Genomic DNA, 20,882 nt, shown 5'->3' with positions numbered 1-20,882 from the left:
TTTTCAGAAGAAGGAAAATACTTTCAAACTTTATTGCTTTTACCACCATTTATCAATTTTCTAGTGATTTTTAATAAACACGAAGGCTTAAAATTTTAAAGCAATTAACCAATTAATTATGTCTTGCATCTGGAACGTTTAGTTTAATTACCAGATGCCCCATGCAGATCAGCAGAGTTATTGCTTGTGATGGCGAATTATCAAATTTACCAGCTCATAAATTTGTATTTTTATCCAGATATAACCCTCCAGATTTCTTCTTTAGAAATGTGATAGCTTATAACTTGCTATGTGTTTATATATATATACCTAATAATCATATAGTTTTTTTCTCTTCTTTAATGTAGGAACAGAGTATTAATCAAATAACTTTTAAAATAACTTTTTTCTCATTTTGTAATCTCACTCATCCCTACCTTTTCCTTAAATTTAACTTGCCGTTTTAACTCTTGGTCTCTCAGAAGTATTTTCACTGATTTACATATACATTTATATTTATATAGATATAAATATAGACATAAAATTGCAAAATTCTCTGCTTGGAAACCAGTCAACAAGGCGAGATGCTCCAGCATCTGTATTTGCGGGGAAACGGCTGGTCTGAAGGAGGCAGGTACTTAATGTTCTTTGTGGCCTGTTTCTCATGCTCTCTCAAGTATAATCCTCTTGTAGCTGCTCTTTCTTGTCACCTAGGACTCACTCAGGCATTCTCTGCTCATGGAGGCCTTCCTTCTGCACTCACTTCAAGGACTCTCTGGCCCCCTGCCCCCATAAGCTGTTTTGGTATCATTCTGATTCAATTTCTTCATGATCTCAATTTCCTTCTGAAGGTATCTTCCTGTTGTTCAATTACCTATTTATTTTGATGGGTCCCAATTTGTTACTACTATATCCTCAATACTTACAATGGTGCCCAGGCTTGAGGGGATGCTCAAAAAAGAAATCCTGAATGAATATATGTTAGTAAATTGCTGTTATGGCCAAGGTCACAGAGAAAAGATACAGAACTGGTACAAAATGGGAGGGGAAGGGGCCTCTCCCAGGCAAATGACACTAGAAGATCCTTTACAAGCCATTACTTCATACCACAAAGGTGAAAGAGTTTCCATCTGCAGTTGCTGCTTTAAAGGAAAATGGGAGACTTTTAAAATTGCTATACTTGAAAGATGTAGAGAGAAATCACTTAAAAAATATAATTTGTAAGAAGAGAAGGAGAAAACAAAGGGAAGGAAGATGGTATTGCTGAAATGGTTATAAAGAGTTAAAAGTTGTATTTTAAGGAGACTTTAAATGATTTTTTTAGTAAAGATTGTTTTTTTGAAGTTCCTGTTGTGGCTCAGTGGTAATCAACCCAACTAGTGTCCATGAGGATGTGGGTTGGATCCCTGGCCCCACCCTTTGGATTAAGGATCTGGCGTTGCCTTGAGCTGTGGTCGTGAGCTGTGGGGTAGATCTGGCATTGCTGCCACTGTGGTGATTTGACCCCTAGCCTGGGAACTTCCATATGCCACAGGTATGGCCCTAAAAAGACAAAAGAAAAATTGTTTTTAATCCTTTGGACTGGAGGAAATTTCATGTTGAAGTAGATCCTCGCAAAACATATTTAAACCCTACATGTAGAAGGAACTTTCTTTTTGTCAAGTCTGCATAACTCTTTGGAGGGCTGGGGGACACCTTCCACTTTGGTGGGAAAAGTCACCGCTCTCCTTCCCTGCTGCTTTCTTGGTAGCCTGCCCTCTTCTCGGGCCAGCAGATGATCACTGTGAGCAGGTAACCAGCAACTGGAGGAAGAAAACAAGCCCCGAGCTGCACCTGCTCTGAGCAAAATGGAAGTAGGCGAAGGCTGGGCGCCACTGTGAAGGAATGCTAGAAACCAGAGGCATCTGGCAGGAGACAACATCTTGTTTTTATTTCTGTTTTTAAAGGTTTTTTTTTTAATTTTTTATTTTTTTTTAAGAGCTGCACCTGCTGCATAGGCATATGGAGTTTCCCAGGCTAGGGGTCTAAATGGAGCTGCCACTGCCGCTGCCAGCCGATGCCACAGCCGCAGCAACGTCAGAGCCAAGCTGTGTCTGCCACCTACACCACAGCTCACGGCAACACCGGATCCTTAACCCACTGAGTGAGGCCAGGGATCAAACCCACATCCTCATAGTTCCTAGTCGGATTCATTTCTTCTGAGCCACAATGGGAACTCTTTAACTTTTTATTCGAGGGTAATACTTTTGGAGGAAGTACACACATCTTAAGTGTATAAGAAGATGAACTTTTACTACCTGAGCACCTCTGTGAAACTTGTACCCAGATCAGAAACCAGAGCATGACCAGCCCCATCTCCTGTGCCAGCTTCCTCTCACTAACCCTCCTCACTGCGAATAACCATTCCGTGTTGCTTGTTTCTGTACTTTATATAAATGGAACTATACACGACATGTTATTTTGCATATGGCTCCTTTCCTTCTTCATCGTGTTCATGAAATTCATCCACATTTATCCTATGCTGTGGCTGTCCATTCTTGCTGCTGTGCGGTGTTCATTGACAAGTACAATGCCATCTATCCATTCTGCTGCTGACAGGTGGTTGAGTAGCTTCCTTTTTTGGAGGAGGGGATGAGGGTTATTTTGAATGGTCTGTTATGAACATTCTAGAACATCTCTTCTGGCGAAAGTAGACACCCACACTCCTGTTGGATATAAAGCTGGGGGTAGAGTTTCTGAGTCATAGGATATGTGTATGTTTGGATGTAGCAGATAAGCCAGTTTCCAGAGCCGTCACATGCACTCATACTCACACCAGCAATATAATAGAGCTCCAAATGTTCTACTTCCTCGCCAGTGTTTGGCATTTTCTGTCTTTTTCACTCTAACCATTCTGATGGATATATATTGAATGTGGTTTCATTTCTATTTCCTTGAGATTACCTTGTGTTTAATTGCTCTGGTCACAAGGTTTTGATACCATGTCTGATGCTGAAGCCTGGCGTAAGCCCCCAGGGGATTACATACAGAATGAGACAAGAGATGAAATTCATTCCAAGCGAATAGAAAGGTTAAAGGTTCTTGGACGCAGAACCAAAGAGAAAAAAATAAAAGAGAGCAGCAAGGTTACTTTTGAATCAACTTTATTTTTCCCCAGAAATTCATCAGACAAGGTAGAATCCATCTTTTCAGACAGAATAACTCCTCTTCTGTTCAAGAAAACAGTAGCTTCTTTTTAAATCTATAGTCTTTAATAGAGATATAGGAAATGGCTACATAATACTTGACTATGAAATTCAAAACCATGGTTAGATGATGGACAGATCTGTAACAGATCTGGTCTTTATCTGCCTGGGGTGCCCATTCTAAAAAACAGTGAGGGGTTCCCTGGTGGCCTAGTGGAAAAGGATTTCACATTGTCAGTGCTGTGACTCCGGTTCTGTTGCAGACCTGGGAACTTCCGTGGGCACAGCTAAATACATAAATAAGCAAATGACAAACCCAGAAACTTCCAAAGTCGAATAAGCCTCAGAAGTCACAGGTTTCATAAACATCTCCAGGAATACTGTTTTTGCAAGGGAAGCAGATATGGCTGGGAGGGGGGTGGGGGAGGTATGCTCATTTCTGCTTATCCCTGTCTACTTTTCTCTTTTGCTAATGGGTCTGGACTCAGGTAAGTAAACCAGATGGAAATATAGAACACTGCCGCAGAAATCCTGGGGCAGCCCAAAGAGTCATGGCATTTAGTTTCTTGTCCTTGGAGATCCTGTGCCTTTATAACTCTCCAGCCTCAGAAAGCATAGGTCCATTAAAAAAAAAAAATCTCTTCACTTAAAAAAAAATCTATTAAAGAATTCTAATTATGTAAGATTTTTCTATGGAAGAAGCTAGGCAAAACATACACAGGTCCTCTCTCTTTTTTCAACTTCTAAAAAAACTGATACTATTTTAAATACCTGTCTTCTAACACAGAGAATCAATGCACAAAAATAAACTTCTTTGACTTGCAAACAGATATAAACATTTTCTGCAGTTTTAATTGTAATCACATGTATTCCTCTAGGTTAAACATAGCAGAGAAACTCCTGTCCAGCGTGCCTATTAAAAGAGTTTTACTCTAGCTGGAAGCACTGGCCTACTAAGCAGTGGTAATGAAGCCTGGTATCCCAAGTACTCTGCTTAGAAGATGGATATATGATAGTAATTTTCACTGCTTTATTTCTCCAACATGAAATTGCCACTTAGCCTTCATAAAGATTCTAATGAAAAAAATTAAGAACATAATCAAATAGTCTGCAAACAAACCAGCAAACTAGGTGGATATAATGGCCTGTGGCAGGTCAGCTTTGTTAGCCTCACATAAGAAAGACAAATAAATAGAATTATTTCTAAACTCCCAGGGGACTTGGATTGACTAGGAAAATGTAACCAAATTATTCATCCACCCCCCCTTAGCTTCTAAATTATTCTCAATTTTAGTTCTTCAGATCTAACTTTTTAAGGTAAATGACCAGATTTTTTAAATGGGAAAATGGAAAGCAATTAAATGCTGAACAATTTTAATTGAAGAATTAAAATTGGGAATGAAATGATAAAAATTATGCATTTGGATTTCACTCTGACCACTACGCAAAGGAGTTTTCTTATTAAGAGCTGGGGAAGGAAACCAAACTTTTTAAGAAATTAATTGTGTTTTACTTATTTTCGACACATTAAGTTTTTCTTCAGGAAAAGTCTTCTGTGAGAGTTTCTTTGTAGAACTTGCTTTCTTTCTGGAGACTCTCACAAGTCTCTCTCTTTTTTTTCTTTTTTCAACAGATCCTTGTCTTTAGTGAGGAAAGGCAAAAGGTAAACAAACAAAAAAAATGAGTGATTAAGTAAATGCTAAGCTGCAGATAAGCACCTCATAAAAAAACGACAAATATGCTACACATCAGAATGATTTAGTGGAAATGTTATGCATATTGTAAAACATATGTGAATTTATCCATATGGTTAAATAGAGTGGCAGAAAGCTAAGTAGTCCCACCAGGTAAATAATACATGTGAAGTTGGATAATGCAAACAAATTCTAAATATGCATAAAACATAACCAACTAAATACATATTTACTTAAGAGGTCCCATAGAAATTTCTACTAGACTATTCACTAATATTCATGTAATATTAGTATGGAACATATTAAAGGGCATTTGGTCACACATACCAAACATGCAAAGACTATGAATGAGTGTTATATATCAGCTATGTTAGCTTTTCACAAAGGAATGTAAGTCCCCAAGAGACATAATTAGACATTGTGGTGGAAGGAGATGACCAGAGCATGATCTTACTGAGGAACTGGTATTTGTGACAATATGGTAAACTTATGAACACCTCTCAGAGCCAAATAATTAGAACTTCAATTAATATAGCAACCTGAAAGCTACTGATTGAAGCACATCATATTTAGGTAAGGCTGAAAGAATCACAGTGTACACATGATGTCTCTGTCATTAGAGGAAACTTGCTTTTGTTTCTTTGGAATGCTGCATCTGTGATAGAATTTTAAACTGATTCACTCACTCATTCATTCATTCCTTCATTCACTCACTGTGTATTCATTTAGCCAACAGAAGCGAGCAAAATGACAGAAACCCCTACACAGCGGAAGACAGGAGACAAATGGATAGTAAGACCTGCAATATGGTATGTAGATGGGGAAAAATAAAGCAGGAGGGCAGGTGGAAAGGGGATGGTTTGCGATTAAAATAAGGGCATCAAGGAAGTTAACATCTGGGAGATAAACAGAGAGGGAATGAGCCTTGCAGTTACCTCGGGGAGTGATGTTCTGGGCAGAGGGAACAGCAAGTCTTTGAGATGGGAGCACACTTGAGGCAGTTGAGGAATGACCATGAGGCCAGAGACACAGACCGGGAGGTCACCGAGGCAACACTGGGCTGCGCTTCGGGCCAAGGGAAAGGTCCAGCTCTCACTCTGAGATGAGGGCACATGTTCTCCTCCTGGAAAGTCGCTGGGGGCAGGGGGAGGTCAAGCTAGCTGGAGGGAAGAACAGGTGTGGGGGGCAGCAGAGAACACGGCTGGTTAATCTCTTTTTCGTCTGCTTGAAAGTTTATGGATTATCCCCGAACCTGCTTTCAGACAATATGAGCAGAAACAACAGACCAGGAGTCCTGTGAGTTGTTTCCAGCCAGCACTGCTCCCCTACATGCCCCCCCCGCCGCTTTTCCTCCTTTATCTTTCTACAGTAGAATATCATGGGCAGGTGGACTCCATCTCTTTCCTCTTGTGACTTCTTAATTTTGGCCTCCCCCTACACACAGACATTAAGACAGCAGGCAAAGGTGTCACATTTCTCCACCCAGACACGCCCAGCAGATTTTATTTTGATGAAAGAGAATTTAAAAGATAGTCTCTGGTTTGTTCAATTGACTTGCTGTGAACTTTCACTCCCTCTGCTGGTTGTGAGGAATGTGAAAAACCACAATTCTTAATGTTGTCCTGCTAGGAGGGGCCGGAGCAACCTGCCAGACTCAGGTTTCAGGGTTTCCCCTCTAAGCCAGAGGAGCAAGACAGTCAAGCAGGGACCAGCCCCCAGCAGAGGACCTGAGGGAAAGTTTCCTCCTCAGTTCCGCCCGTGATGAGGCTGTCTAATCAGCCCTCCAGCCCCAGGATATACAGATGTGGAGGCTGAGCTCCAGACACTCAGGCCCTGCTTGGCTCCAGGGCCACAGGTAACTTAGGGCAGAAGCAGCGCTTGGAGAAGAGCTCTGAGGGCTGGTCAGAAACATGACACTTCTTCGTGGAGAGTGAGATTGTGCTGTTATTTAAGCACCCCTTTCTTGGGAGCTGATTGTTATCTCAGACTAAGAGCTGGTGGAAGGGGGATTCCCTCCAGTCCGTCAGAGACAGAAAATGCTCATTTTGGAGTTCCTCTTGTGGTGCAGAGAAACGAATCTGACTAGTATCCATGGGGGTGCAGGTTCAATCTCTGGCCTCGCTCAGTGAGTCGGGGATCCAGCGTTTCCATGAGCTGTGGTGTAGGTTGCAGATGCATCTCTGATCCAGAATTGCTGTGGCTGTGGTATAGGCCAGCAGCTGTGGCTCCAATTCGACCCTTAGCCTGGTAACTCCCATATGCTGTGGGTGCTGCCCTGAAAAAGCAAAAACAAAACAAAACAAAACACCTCATCTCTTAGTACAATAGTAGGGCAGTAACATTCCAGACTAAAGTCCTTTCAGTTATTCTCTGAACTCATTAAATGACTATCCTGATGGAATCTGCCGCCATTAAAAATAAGCACTGAATCCTACAGCCTTTCTGGGGCTGTAATGCCTTCCTTCTGTAAGACCATGAGAGAGATCACCACCAGCAAAGTCCGCACATGTGCCTGGTGTGACCTGTCATCCAGTGCCAAGTTAAATCAAAGAAGCTTGAAGATGGTTTGGGAAGAAATTAACTTGTATACTTATTACTTTCATAGGTCAAATCTCCTACTCCCCCACAGCCAATGGCTAACACCCAAAATAAAAGCAGATTGACTTTACATGCGCCCCATTTCCTGGGAAAGCCAACTAACATAAGATGTACGTTGGTCGGGGTTGTTTGCACCCCGGCTCATCTTTGCAGGTGGCATAGAGCTAGAGGGGCTGCATCTCCGTCCTCCCTCGCACCATCCCTTAGGTGGTGGAAAAGAGGATGCTTGGCCCTTGTCTCTTGTGAGCACTGCTGGCTGCAGGTCTGATGACGTTAGTCTTGTCAGTCACATGGTATGTTTTGCCTTCTTCCTTGTATGACAGTTATTTGTGTACTTTCCTTATCGACCTTCTTGCTTATAAGCTCCCTGAGGGCTGAAATAATGTCTTAGTTTTTAGATCACCTAGTATGTACCAGTTATTTGTTAAATAACAAAAGAGTTATACTAGGTGCTGAATAAATGTTTGTTGAATGGAAGAATTAATAAGGGTATTCACGTGAGACTTTTCCAAAGCATATCAGAAGCTATGGCTTGCCTTTAGTCAATAAAGATATTAATAGTGATAGCTATATTTGTTAAGCATTTATAATGTGTCATGGACTGTGCTCTGCTTTACAACTATTTTCTCACTGATCATTCAACCTGATGAAGTAGGTCACAGTTATTTATTCCCATTTCACAGATGAGAAAAATGAGGCTTAAAGTGATTGAACAGCTTGTTCGCAATTACTTAGCCAAGGACTGCATCCATTTATGTTATCTTCGATTATTCTCTTATGAAATGATTTGGACACATGGGCCAGTGGTACCAGGCAAATAGAGTCTTATTCTGCTAAACTGAAATGGTATATTAGCCCCTTTTAAAAACAGAATAATCAAGGACCATATTTGATTTTAGAGTATGGATATCTTTGGATTTATAGAGACCCAAATATCCTGAATGCCTTTGAAGGGTCTTTTAAAACATTTTCATTCATTTAATAAAAGTTTCTTGCTGTGAGGTGCTGCGGAGACAGAGATGGTCAAGTTACCTCAAGTCTAATAATTAAGTTGTGTAATCTGGTATACTGAGGGCTTAACCAGCTGTATGGAAAAAACACCATGACAGCTTAGAACAGACAGCCCCCAACTCTACCTGAGGTCAGTCTAGACAGCCTTCCCAGGGAGAAGGATATTTTAGAGATGCCTCAAAGGGCAGCTAAGAAGGCAGTGGGGAAGCAGAGGCACAGTGACAACATGGGGGCGGGGGTAGAGTTCACACATGTCCAAAGAATAAAAGTTGGGTCCACTGAAGCCCCCAGTCATTCAGTTCTTTTTTTTCTCACTCCTTTCTTTCTTCTTTCTTTCTTTCTTTCGCTTTTTAGGAAAAAGCATTTGGGGTTCCCAGGCTAGGGGTCTAATCAAACCTATAGCTGCGGGCCTACGCCGCAGCCACAGCAACGTGGGATCCAAGCCATGTCTTCGACCTACACCACAGCTAACGGCAACCAGATCCTTAACCCACTCAGCAAGACCAGGGATTGAAGCGGAATCCTTATGGATTCTGGTCAGATTTGTTTTCACTGTGCCACAATGGGAACTCCCATTCAGTTCTTTCTTTAACCATCCTCAGTGAATGCAATGCATTTTATATATATATATATTTATATATTATAAATTTAAAATATATATTACTAAATATATGTTTTTAAAGTTTAAATTATAAATTTAAAATATAATTTATATTTTAAAGTATATATTAAATTATTTTAAAATAATTTATTTTTGTTATATTTTAAAATAATTTGTATTTCAAAATACATTTAAATTATATTTTAAAGTATTTTAAAATACAAATTAAAATAATATATGATTGCATATGTATATTAATAAATATAATCAATATCTTATTAAATATATATTTTTTAAATAGTAAAGAAATCCAGGTGAAGATTTCTAAGTGCTTTTTAAACAGATAACCAGATACTTTTCTTCATTGAAAAATCCATACAACATAAAATATCCAGTTAAATCTAAGCCTTTGATGAATTTTGGTGGATTGATTGAGAGTAGTTAGTGGAGTTGACTGGAACACATTGCAAAGGGACTATTATGAGTTGGTGAGCTTCTTGTGCCACCGCTCTCAAAAGAATTAGGTGAGAGCAAGTGAATGGATCTGAGCAAATAAATCAGTTCATCCCAACTCCAAACCCAACCCCAGTCCCAATGTGGGAAGAACAACTATACATCTGACTTTGAAAGACAGAATTACCAAATTGTCACTGGGAAATTGCAAATTTATACCATTTCTTTTTGGCCATTGTGAAGCAGTAAACTGAAAAATTAGAAAAAAACATTGCTATGGCTTTTGTTTCTTGAAGATAGTCTTTATACTGACTTAAACCCTCAGAGTTGGCAGAATGGGAAAAGTACAGATTTTTACGGAGTTTTTAAAGAGAATTACTTATGATGTTGATGTTTCCTTTCTCCACCAAATTTAATTAAAATTACATACTTGTCATTCTTTTATATTTAAAGTTATACTAACCCTAATGTTTGAATTTTCTTTGTAAAGGAATAACACCTTGTTGCCAATTTCCTTTCTGTTTTCAGGAATTTCTGACTGCCCTACCTCCAAATTATTTGGACACTTTTTCCTGCCGACAACTTTAATTTGCCTGTTAATGTTATTTTTTAACAGATCTTTTCTTATGTCAGACATGAGCACTGCCTTAAATGCAAAAATGCATGTATAATCTGTTACAATCTTTACATGAGAACTAGTCCACATGAGCCAGAACAAATTGTTTTATACATTTATAAATGATTAAATATCAATGAGTTGGTACAAATATTGATATATATAAATATGTATTTCTCAAAACATATTTATAGGTATTTATTCTCTGAAAGGCCCTAACTGTAAGATTTGGTACATGATCATTATTAGCATAAAATTTTTAAAGAAAGACTATTTGCTCCATATTTAACACTAAATAACTAATATAAATAATGTGTGGGTTGTAGGCTATATGAATTTTTAGTGAATGTTAGGTCTAATCCCCCTTAATAAGTTCAGTTGAAAAAAGCATGTTTCAAATGAAGGAAGAATACACCACTTTCATGGTGCTCTAGCAAGTCAAAGGGCTTGTCCATTTTCTTGACATTGTATTTACTCAAAAGAGTTTATCTAAAGGGAAAGAGCAAGGTTGCAGGCAGCTTAGAACAATGTTGTAATTGTCACTAATTAAGTGCCCTCAGCTGTGTCTATACTGGGCCACTATTGACTCGCCTTACACACACTCAGCTGTAGGTAACCACACTAAAAATTCCTCCACTTATTACCTCCCTTGCTGTTCTTGTTTCTATGTGGTTTAATATTGACAAATAGGTCACAGTTGACATTCACCCTTTGTTTTGTGAAGAGGTAAATTGAGAATACAAGTATTCTCCCCTATTTTGAATTTTCTACACAGAGAGTGGCTCAAAGTGGGGAAATACTGGCCCTTGCTCATGAGCTGAACTGATGAAATGATTCTGAGGGGCAGAAATTAAGAATAATCATGCTTGGGTTGGTGCCTCGCCAGTCCTAATGCGTCAACATACTCCAAACATGCTCTTTGTAACCCCGGCAAACAATCCCCAAAGCTTGAAGCCACCTGGTAGTTCAGCCAGCATTCTACAATCAACTAAGTGAACTGTGACCTAATCCATTCCTGGGATCTATTTGCATCACACTTTAAGCACCATAGTCTTCAGCCTTAGGGACCTATGGGAGTTGGCTTTTGTCACCTTGTTGTCATGTTTGTAAGCAGATGATGAAAGACTAGATGTGTATTCTCAAACTGTAATGGGCACATGAATCTCCTGGGCATCATATTAAATTCAGATCTGGATTCAGTAAGTCTACAGTGGGGACAAAAAGTTCCAACTGGCTCCTGGCTGCTGATCCAAGACTACATATTGAGGGCCAAAGAGCTAGCTGGTCTCTAGTGAGCCTGCCAACTCTGAGATTGTCTCATAAGGGCTTTGCTTGTGAAGTATACTTTATCTTAATCTATATATAAATAAATTCACAATCCATTGGGGTGTTTTTTTTTTTTTTTTTGCAAATCATATCATTGGGTTTTATAATGCTAGTGAACAAGGTAATGAATTAGGAACTGAATTTGGTTCTTGAACTATTTTCTAAAGTTTAAAAACATATAAATATAAAATAATAATAACTGTAGGAATTAGGAGCCAAGCCTATGTGCTCATGATTTTTTATCACCAAATACTAAATCGCAACAAAGTAGATGGCATTTTCATTATACTACAGCTGTAGAACTTCATAAGGCTGCATGAAGGACCCACTAGTATGAGTTATATCATTTTCTCTGCTGTGGGTAAATACACATTGTGAGAACAGAATGAGCTTCCAAATATTTATATGTGGAATGTTTCATGGATTTTGTTTTGATGCATTCATTTTCTTCACGATACTCCTGAATTCAGGACATCTTAAATTTTTCTCAACTTTTGCCCCAGACATATTTCTCCCATCTATCCCAATACCATCCCACTCACGTTCCCCGAGACCAAATTAGATATAATTTTACTGTGGAAAACTCTCCTTCTGCAATCTTTTTATGAAATTCAATTGAACAGGTAGGTTCCCAAGAACAGAAGAAATACAATCACAGAATTTAAAAGCCTCTATGGTCTCTTGTTTCTTGGGATGTTATTTTAGCATCTGTGCTCAATTTCAAAATCAGCTTGACTATTTCATATTATAATCTTATCAATCTTGAATAACATTGTACATTTTGGTCTCTTGGTTTTATTGTACAGTTGCTAAGCAATGCTATGGAAAATTTTAGTAAAAATATTCATTTAACATTTTTCTTTAAGAGATTAAATGCAATAGGAGCACATTTTAAAAAAATGAAAGCGTTTCCAATGTTGTTCAAAGCATAATATGAAAGGATGGAGTAAAGGTTTATGCAGATAATGCATTCATGATTGAACTATTTGTGTATTAAATAATGGGTGTAAGACATAAATTAACTTAAGCTCTTGAAATTTATAGACGAATTCAAAAATGTAAATCTGCCCAGAAAAAAAGCTATTTATCTCATCCGTTTGTATGGTAATTGATGGTTCATAATGAAATAATCTGATGCATAGAATCCAGCTAAATTAGCCTGCCCATAATGTACTATCTTGAAGTGACTTCACATTCTCATTAGGGCCTTTCTAATTTCTAAAGCAAAATTAATGTAATTAGTGATCAAATCAATACATATTGATCATGAGTTTCTTCAATATGGCATGAAAATATCAGGTCAAAAAGAAAGGGCTTTTTAAAGTCATAGAATTAGCATAAGAAATTTAGGTTTTGAAAAATGAAGCTTTGTGCTATTTTCCATAGTAGCTATTATTTATGGGAAGGTGGCAATCTTACTTTCAGGATTGTTTGGATGAAATTCAACATAATGTGCTACCTCACCCCTGCCCCCCAACACATCAATACTGTATTCATTGTCTATATGGATTTTTCCCCCCATAAATATCCAAAAGCAATTTTTTTCTCATGTGCAGAATTTCTGATGACTAATTACTCAAAAGCACTTTCTTCTTTTTCACATGCAAATATAAGCAGGATTCAGAGACTACACCCCCACCCCTGCCAAATTATGGACCCAGTAAATGTACCCATGGTGGAGGGGGCTGGAGTTAAATGTATGCAAGAGGGGACTTGAGGCCCAGAATTAAAAAATCAAAACACATTTCTGGAAATCAAGGGACTGCTGCCTTTCTACATACTAATAAGCTTATTTCAGTGTGAAATAAAAATATACTTCCAAGAAAACAAAAGTGACTCAGTCCCAGAAGTCCCTCTCACCTTTAGCCAAATAGATTCTGAGATGTGGTTCTGCTGGCTGGTATCTACTCCTGAGGTGTGAGGTGTGTATGCTGAACTGTCCTAACACTCAACTTTTCATTCTAAAAAGTCCCCAGATTACATGGATCCTGGGGGATATTTCTAAGTAAACTCAGAAAAAAAAGAACATATTGTGGGGCCACATCTACCTTTGAGATCTTCCAAAAGCTAAGCTGGGGAGTGGACCAGATCCAAAGCTCTAAGACCCTGAACTGCACTTGTAGACAGTGAATTTGCTTTTGCCTCCTGGAGATATGTTAGGGCATGAGTCACTTTTCCTAAGTCATATTTCATAACTGTGTTTCCAGAAGTTTTATGGCATGTGAATAAATTCTCTGTGATAAAATTCAATTGCTTTAGTTTTTAAAAAAGGTAATGAATTTGAAGTTTTTCTTACAATTTTCACACCATATGAACACGAGTAAAGCTGTTCATGGTGTGTAAATTTATAAACTGTGATTGCTTAAATGAATGGCAGTGACAGGTGTACATTTTCTTTTGTTTGTAGACTGGTCCCATTGACTCAAAAGTGATTTCACAGATTATGGTTGAAGTTCAGATGCTTATTCTCTGCTATGAAACTCTTTGGTACTTCTGGTGAGGCAACTTGGTGGAACTGATTTAATGTTCTCACCAATGTCACCGTTTTTGAAATTAAAGAGTGTTGGTGAAAATAATAGATTTATATTTGCCAAATTTGAATTCTCTTGAGAGGAGCAGAACATGAGTTTATGTGTTTCTAGAATACCACTTTAAAAAGTGTTACTTTAAGTGTGCTCTACTGGCCTCTGGTCCAGTGTGATGCTTTGGCAAAAAAAGGATTACATGGAGAAATATGAAATTTAGAAATGCCTGAGACTCTATTGTATTTGGGGTGGAATCTTACAATATACATTAGCATAATGAAGGCTCTGAGAACTCCTTCAGTAAAGGACTTAATATTCTTTAGCTCAACTTTTCCCAAATTAATTTTTGGTTTATCTCTTCCGAAACCTATTTCTTTTTTGGCCGCACCTGACACATGTGCAAGTTCCTGGGCCAGGGATCGAACCTGAGCCACAAGAGTGACCTGAGCTGCGGCAGTGACAATGTTGAATCCTTAATTTGCTGAGTCACATGGGGACTCTGAAATCTATTAATATCTCTTTCGATCTGCTTTAGTATGCTCTGATTTTGATTTGGTGAGTTTCAGGGAAGTTGTAAAATCTGAATTCTGGGGTTATGCTGAAGGACAAGGACCATTTCACATTTGATTTTGGCCAACAGGAAAGAGCTGGCAAATCCAGCTTAACAACGAACTTCTCTCCCCGATATTAATGTCTTGTTCTTTAACCTGAAACATTTCAGTCAAAACAGCCCTTTAAACAAAACACTAAAACAGATAACTGTTACCAGTACCACCTATTCTGTAATTTCCCACTTCCTGAGGAAAACATAAAATAGCTCTTTTAAAAAATTAACTAAATGACACATTTTTTCTTTTTCTTTTTTTTTGCTTTTTCAGGGCTGAACCTCTGGCATATGAAGGTTCCCAGGCTAAGGGCTGAATTGGAGCTATAGCTGCCAGCCTATGCTACAGCCACAGAAACACCAGATTCAAGCCGCATCTTTGACCTACACCGTAGCTCATGGCAACGCCGGATCCTTAACCCACTAAGTGAGGCCTATGTCCATTACATCACTATTCACAATAGCCAAGACATGGAAACAACTAAATGTCCACTGACAGATGAATGATTAAGATGTGGTACATGTATACAATGGAATATTACTCAACCATAAAAGAACAAAATAATGCCATTTGTTGCAACATGGATACAACTAGAGATTATCATACTAAGTGAAGTAAGTTAGAAAGAGAAAGACAAAGACCATAGGATATTACTTACATGTGTAATCTAAAACATGGCATAAATGAACCTATCTGCAGAACAGAAGCAAACTCATGGACATAGAGAACAGATTTGTAGTTGCCAAGGGGGGATGGCTGAGAGAGTGGGATGGACTAGGAGTTTGGGGTTAGTAGATGCAAACTATTACATTTAGAATGGGTAAGAAATGAGGTCCTACTGTATAGCCCAGGAAACTATTTCCCATCTCTTGGGATAGACCATGATGGAAGATAATATAAGAAAGGGAATGTATGTATATATAGAGAGATATATCTATCTCTCTCTCTCTGTATATATATATATATATAGATAGATAGATGGGTCACTTTGCTGTATAGCAGAAATTGGCACTACATTATAAACCAATTATAATTAAAAAAAATTCATTACCTTTTTAAAAAAAGTTTTCTCTTAAGACTGTAATCTGGTTTAAATGCTCCCTAATTTGTATTTCACAACTATTTTGCACTTTCCTAGGATTCCTATCACCTTATGGTGTTTGTCTGTCTCTGTCCTTGCCAGGGTTCAAGTCTCAGTTTGCCCTACCTTGGGCAAGTTATTCAACCTCACTCTGCTTGGTTTTCTTTATCTTTAAAATGTGGATGGTAAGAGCATGTGCTTCACAGGGTTATTCTGAATAATAAAGAGTTGATATTTATAATGCACTTAGAATAACTCCTAACCTATAACGTTCTATGGCTATTCAGTCAGTTCTAACTTGGTCCTATCATATTGCTCCTCAAGCCTGTTTCCTTGAAGGTGCAAGTGAGCTATGTTGGAAGTGACCAGCACAGTACCTGGAACATACTACAGGCTCAGTGGACACCTCCAGGGCCACACATGTAATCCATTGTGAGTGCCCATGAAAAGTTCTAGACAGGGCAGGCGTGAACATACACTACAGACATGCCCGAGAGCAACTTCTTGGGACCCTGTGCTTCTGAGCTCTCTTTTACTGCACATCTGTAGTGGTCATCTGTGGCCCACTTTAGTTAAATTATATCACCCCAGGCTTTTGTTGCATCTCACATAGAGATGGGTATATGTGTGCCTGTATGGGAGACATGAAAACAGTAGGGAAAGCCCAATCCCATGTTTCCTCAACCCTTTTCTCTCCTAAGCTTCGACATTTTGGAATATAGATAAGAGACCTTCAGATTGGAGGTGGGAAGGAGGCCCATGTTTAATGGCGTTGAAATAGGAGGTGAAACTAAACTCACCATTGCTTATTTATGGCTGTGGTTATTTCTCTGTGGGGTATCCCAGAGGGTTACTTTCCTGTTGTTAATTGGAACTTCTAAGCCATTTTTATTTACAAGTGTTTTACAGTCATTGGTATTGATGACTTATAATTCCCCCCTGAGTTAGGTGTCAGGATGAGGCATTGACACGGCTCCACTCTCAGGAAGCTGAGACGTGAGGGTGGATAAATCTGCCCCCTCCCTCACGGCGGCAGCCCTGGGGCTCCTGGGCTGCTTTGTTTTGGCTCCTCTGAGATAGAGATGCCGATGCTGGATACCTTCTCCATGTACTCTCCTAGCAGTTGCAATTGGATTCCTGAATAAAGGGTCTTTTCAGGAGGGACTGAGAGAAAGAGTGACACAGAATCCACTTAGCAATGATTTCCCTCCTTCTGTTCTCCGTTAAAATGCATTGTCCTCACAACTGTATGTCCTTCGGCACACTTATTTTGTTTTTTAAAGAAGTAAGACGAATAACTGCCTGTTTATTGTGAGATTTGTAGTGCCAGTCATGACAAGCATAAGGATAGTAACACTTTTGCCAGCAGGGTGCTTATCTGTTTTACTAGTTCAGAAGGACTTGATTGATGTGAAAGACCAAGGTCTCAGTAAAGATAATTTAGCCATTTCCATACAGTTTATGCTTGTGTTGCTTGTATCCTGCAGGGGAGTCCCAGGGGGCGGCTTCGTTGACCTTCCCTCTAAAAGGTAACACATAGGAGATTCCTAAAGGAACCATCGTCTAACAAGACTAATGATGGCTTCCATGCCTATTATCATTCAGAGACATAGAAAGAGGCTTTAGAAATGCAGTACCACATTCCTCCCTTGATGTTCCACATGATCTATTAAGGCGTTATGTGGCAGATAAATTAATCATTAAAAACTTACTGTTAAGTCTTTACAAATAATAACCAGGTGTACCTTGATTATCTTAGATCTCAATATATATTTTTCTGTCACTAAACACATGATACAGAGCAGTTTGTTTTACTGACAACTAATCTGAGGGACTCAAAGAAAGGAAGCTATTTTCTTCCAGTATTTTTTCTGCCTTAAAAAAAAAAAAAAGTTAGAAGGGCTACAAAGAAGTTCTTCACTCTGCAGTAGCTCATGACAGCCAGAATCACTTTTTCATATTGCTTTGCTGGGGTGTGAGTATGAAGCATCTTCACTGTTTATTATTCCAGCTCTCCTCCCATTTGATTTATTTCACTGCTACTTAGTATTTAAAAGTTTGAACCAAGGGACACGCTCAACATCTTGTGTGAATTAGGTGTTCCATGATACACTGGATTCCTCTTAATGCCATCACTTTGGATGGAGGTGGATTTTTTCCTTATAATGTATTTTTTGTCACATTAACCACTTCCAGAGCTGACATTTTCTACATTTCAAAAAGAAAAAAGTTACATGAAATAATGTAAATACAATAAGCAAGATAGATTATATAAGACAAATAAAAATGCATTATGACAGAGGACAGATTAGTATCATAAATAATTTAATCATTTTCTATTAAGAAAAGTACTTGAATGATTTAATATACCTCTGGGGAAACGTGCGTGAATAGAACTTATTTGAGTAACTGCTGAATTCAGGAATAGCACCAGGAATGTGGTGAGAGAGATGGGTGATGATAGGAGAGGAAAAGTGTTCTTCATCAGACAGTAGGTTTGGTTTCATAAAGAAGTGGAAGGAAGGAAAGAAGGAAGGAAGGAAGGAGGGAAGGAAGGAAGGAAGAGGGAGGGGAGGGAAGGATGGAGGGAGGAAGGAAGTTTGGTTGAAGTCCTTGTTCACACTGCAGATCTCTGCAATCTACTCCATTAAATCAAGTGGATTTTTATTGAATGTTAGTTTAGAGAAATAGTTTTTAATTTGGCATTTCAAAATTTAATTTGAAAATAATTTCTTGGTAGCTGTGTGAATTTTCTTTGTATTCTGTCACCTCTTAAGGATGACTTTATGGCGAGGTATCAAAACATGGGGATCACTTGAGGGGGGAATTAAGATTGTTTTTTCTGGTTTACTGAATACAATATATGTAAAAAGAATGTATTCAACTCTCAGTTCTGAGCAACTGGTGATGATAAATGCATTTTTACTTTTTAGAAGTTTATGCTAAGGAAATTCTCTTGTGGTGCACTGGGTTGAGTATGCAGCAGTGTTACTGCAATGGCTCGGGTGGCTGCTGTGGCACAGGTTCAATCCCCGAATTGGGAACTTCATGCAGTGGGCATGGCCAAAAAAAAAAAAAAAAACATTTTTGTTGAACATTATTAACAGGAAGCAAAAAATAACTATGTCTTCATGAAGATGCCAATTATAACAATTTACTTGGGAGCTTGCAATATTTTGGGGGTGATCATATATCTCAATGCCATCTTTAAAATAGAAATGATTCTTGAAGGGTCTAATGGCTATTACTAACTATGATTATAGCTAAAATGTATCAAGTATACTATATGTCAACTGTTCTGTGTTTTACATGTGCTACCTCATTTTACCATTATAACATCATAACCTAGTAGATGTGATTTTTCCCTGTTTATAGATAAGAAACCGAGGCAAAGCAAGATGAAAGCAATTGCCCAAGAACAAATGGCTGGTGAGCTGTAGAGCAGTGATGGATGAGATGATGTACATTCTCTGCTAAATAAATTATGAGGCCTCAATGATGTAAGTTTTATTCTTTCTTCATAAGACTGTCAGAGCAACCAATACCACCGTGGCATTTTATAATGATAAAACCTGAGGTCCAGAGAAGTTAAGAGATTTACCTAAGGTCACACAGCAGATTAGTGATAAACAGGAAGAGCTCTTTTGAACCGTACTGTGTTGTCTGAATTGGGCTTGTTTGGCAGCCTACACTAGACCAGGGTTGTGCCAGGAGTGAATGGGTCCCAATCAAAGAGCATAAAGGAAGGGGATTTGGTTTAAAAAAAAAAATCATCCCTCTCTTTATCTGAATGCAAGGCACACTTGGGCTTGAGTAAGTGCATGAATCAGGACTAGCTGAAGGCACATTTCTGGAGAAAAAAATTTTTCTTGGGTATGACCCCCACTTCCTACCACTGCCTCCTTGTCCTTTTTATGCTCTATACAATGTCTCTGATTCAGATTCCTAACGCTTATGCTGTCTGAAGTCCAGTCCCTTACAAAGCTATCTAAAGTGTTAGTGCCTTAATAATTCCTTTCTGCAGATTTAAAAAGAGACCAGCTAAAAAAGAACATTGCATGCTGATCTGCTAAGTAGTGTAGCATCTAGGGAGATAAAATAATTTAACATAAAAGGAGTTTTGAAGTATTCTTCCATTCAGATAATTTAAACAACCAACTTTTCCAGGTGTGAATATGCCTCACCTAAAAAAGATAATAACAATTTTCAGAAGAACATTGACAATATGAATAATAGTACATATTTATTTAAGGCTACCTATCTTTGAGGTGCTCAACCATGGTCAGATTTTAAAAACAAAAACAACTCTATCTTGGACTATTATCCAATATACTATCCCTTCCCCCATTAAAATCCCTAGAGATAATATGAAAGCATAGGGAAGTTATTTTCTAAAGGAGTAAAATCAAAGCAAAAAAGGGAACTTTCCCAATTCCCTTTGCCTGAGCTGTTATGCTGATTTATTTAGTAATAGTTGCATGGACGGGTGTAGATGTTGGGAATACACAACTCTTGGACCTCAGACTGAAGCGATTTTTTGGAGTTCTTAGGCTTCTGGGCTAGTCTGACTAAACAGTAATTTTCTAGGTTTTTGTTTTGATTTGTTTTTTCTCTCTAAATGTTTGAGCCTTCAGGTGGAGAACACAGACTCACGAACAAACACCTTTTATCCTTTTTTGTCTTCCTAAACTCAGTGAAAAAGAAAATGGAGGATTCCTCTCCAAAGAGGCAAGTAATTTCTCCTTACTACCTGATTAATGTGGTCAGATTTAGTAAAGAAAAATACAGGATACCCATTTCAATTTGAATTTCAGGTAAAGAATGACTTTTTTGGTATAAGTGTATCCCATAAAATACTTGGATATCCCATATTTTACCTGGCAACTCTAAAGAAGTACTCAGCCCATTCCTGATGGAAAGGGGATGTGGGCACTGTTCTAGCAACCTGCGGGTCCACATGGAAAGTGCACCTCCTCAGGACTGTAGAGAAACAGCACTTCTGCCCACAGATCTCTGTTCCTGAAATGATAGAGGTACAATCCCAGTGTATGCTGTTGTCTCAGGCTGCACTGGAGTGATGGTCTTGGGTCTTCGTCATTTAGAGGACTCAGTTCATGCTGGGGAAGTGCATGAGCATTCAGGAACCAGACCACTGAGGCAAAAGTAACCCGTTAATCCTTTTACACTATATCGATGGAAGCCACTCTT

This window comes from Phacochoerus africanus, chromosome 2, assembly GCF_016906955.1.
Source record: "Phacochoerus africanus isolate WHEZ1 chromosome 2, ROS_Pafr_v1, whole genome shotgun sequence".
NCBI classification, from domain to species: Eukaryota; Metazoa; Chordata; class Mammalia; order Artiodactyla; family Suidae; genus Phacochoerus; species Phacochoerus africanus.
Note: the sequence above shows the minus strand (reverse complement) of the source record.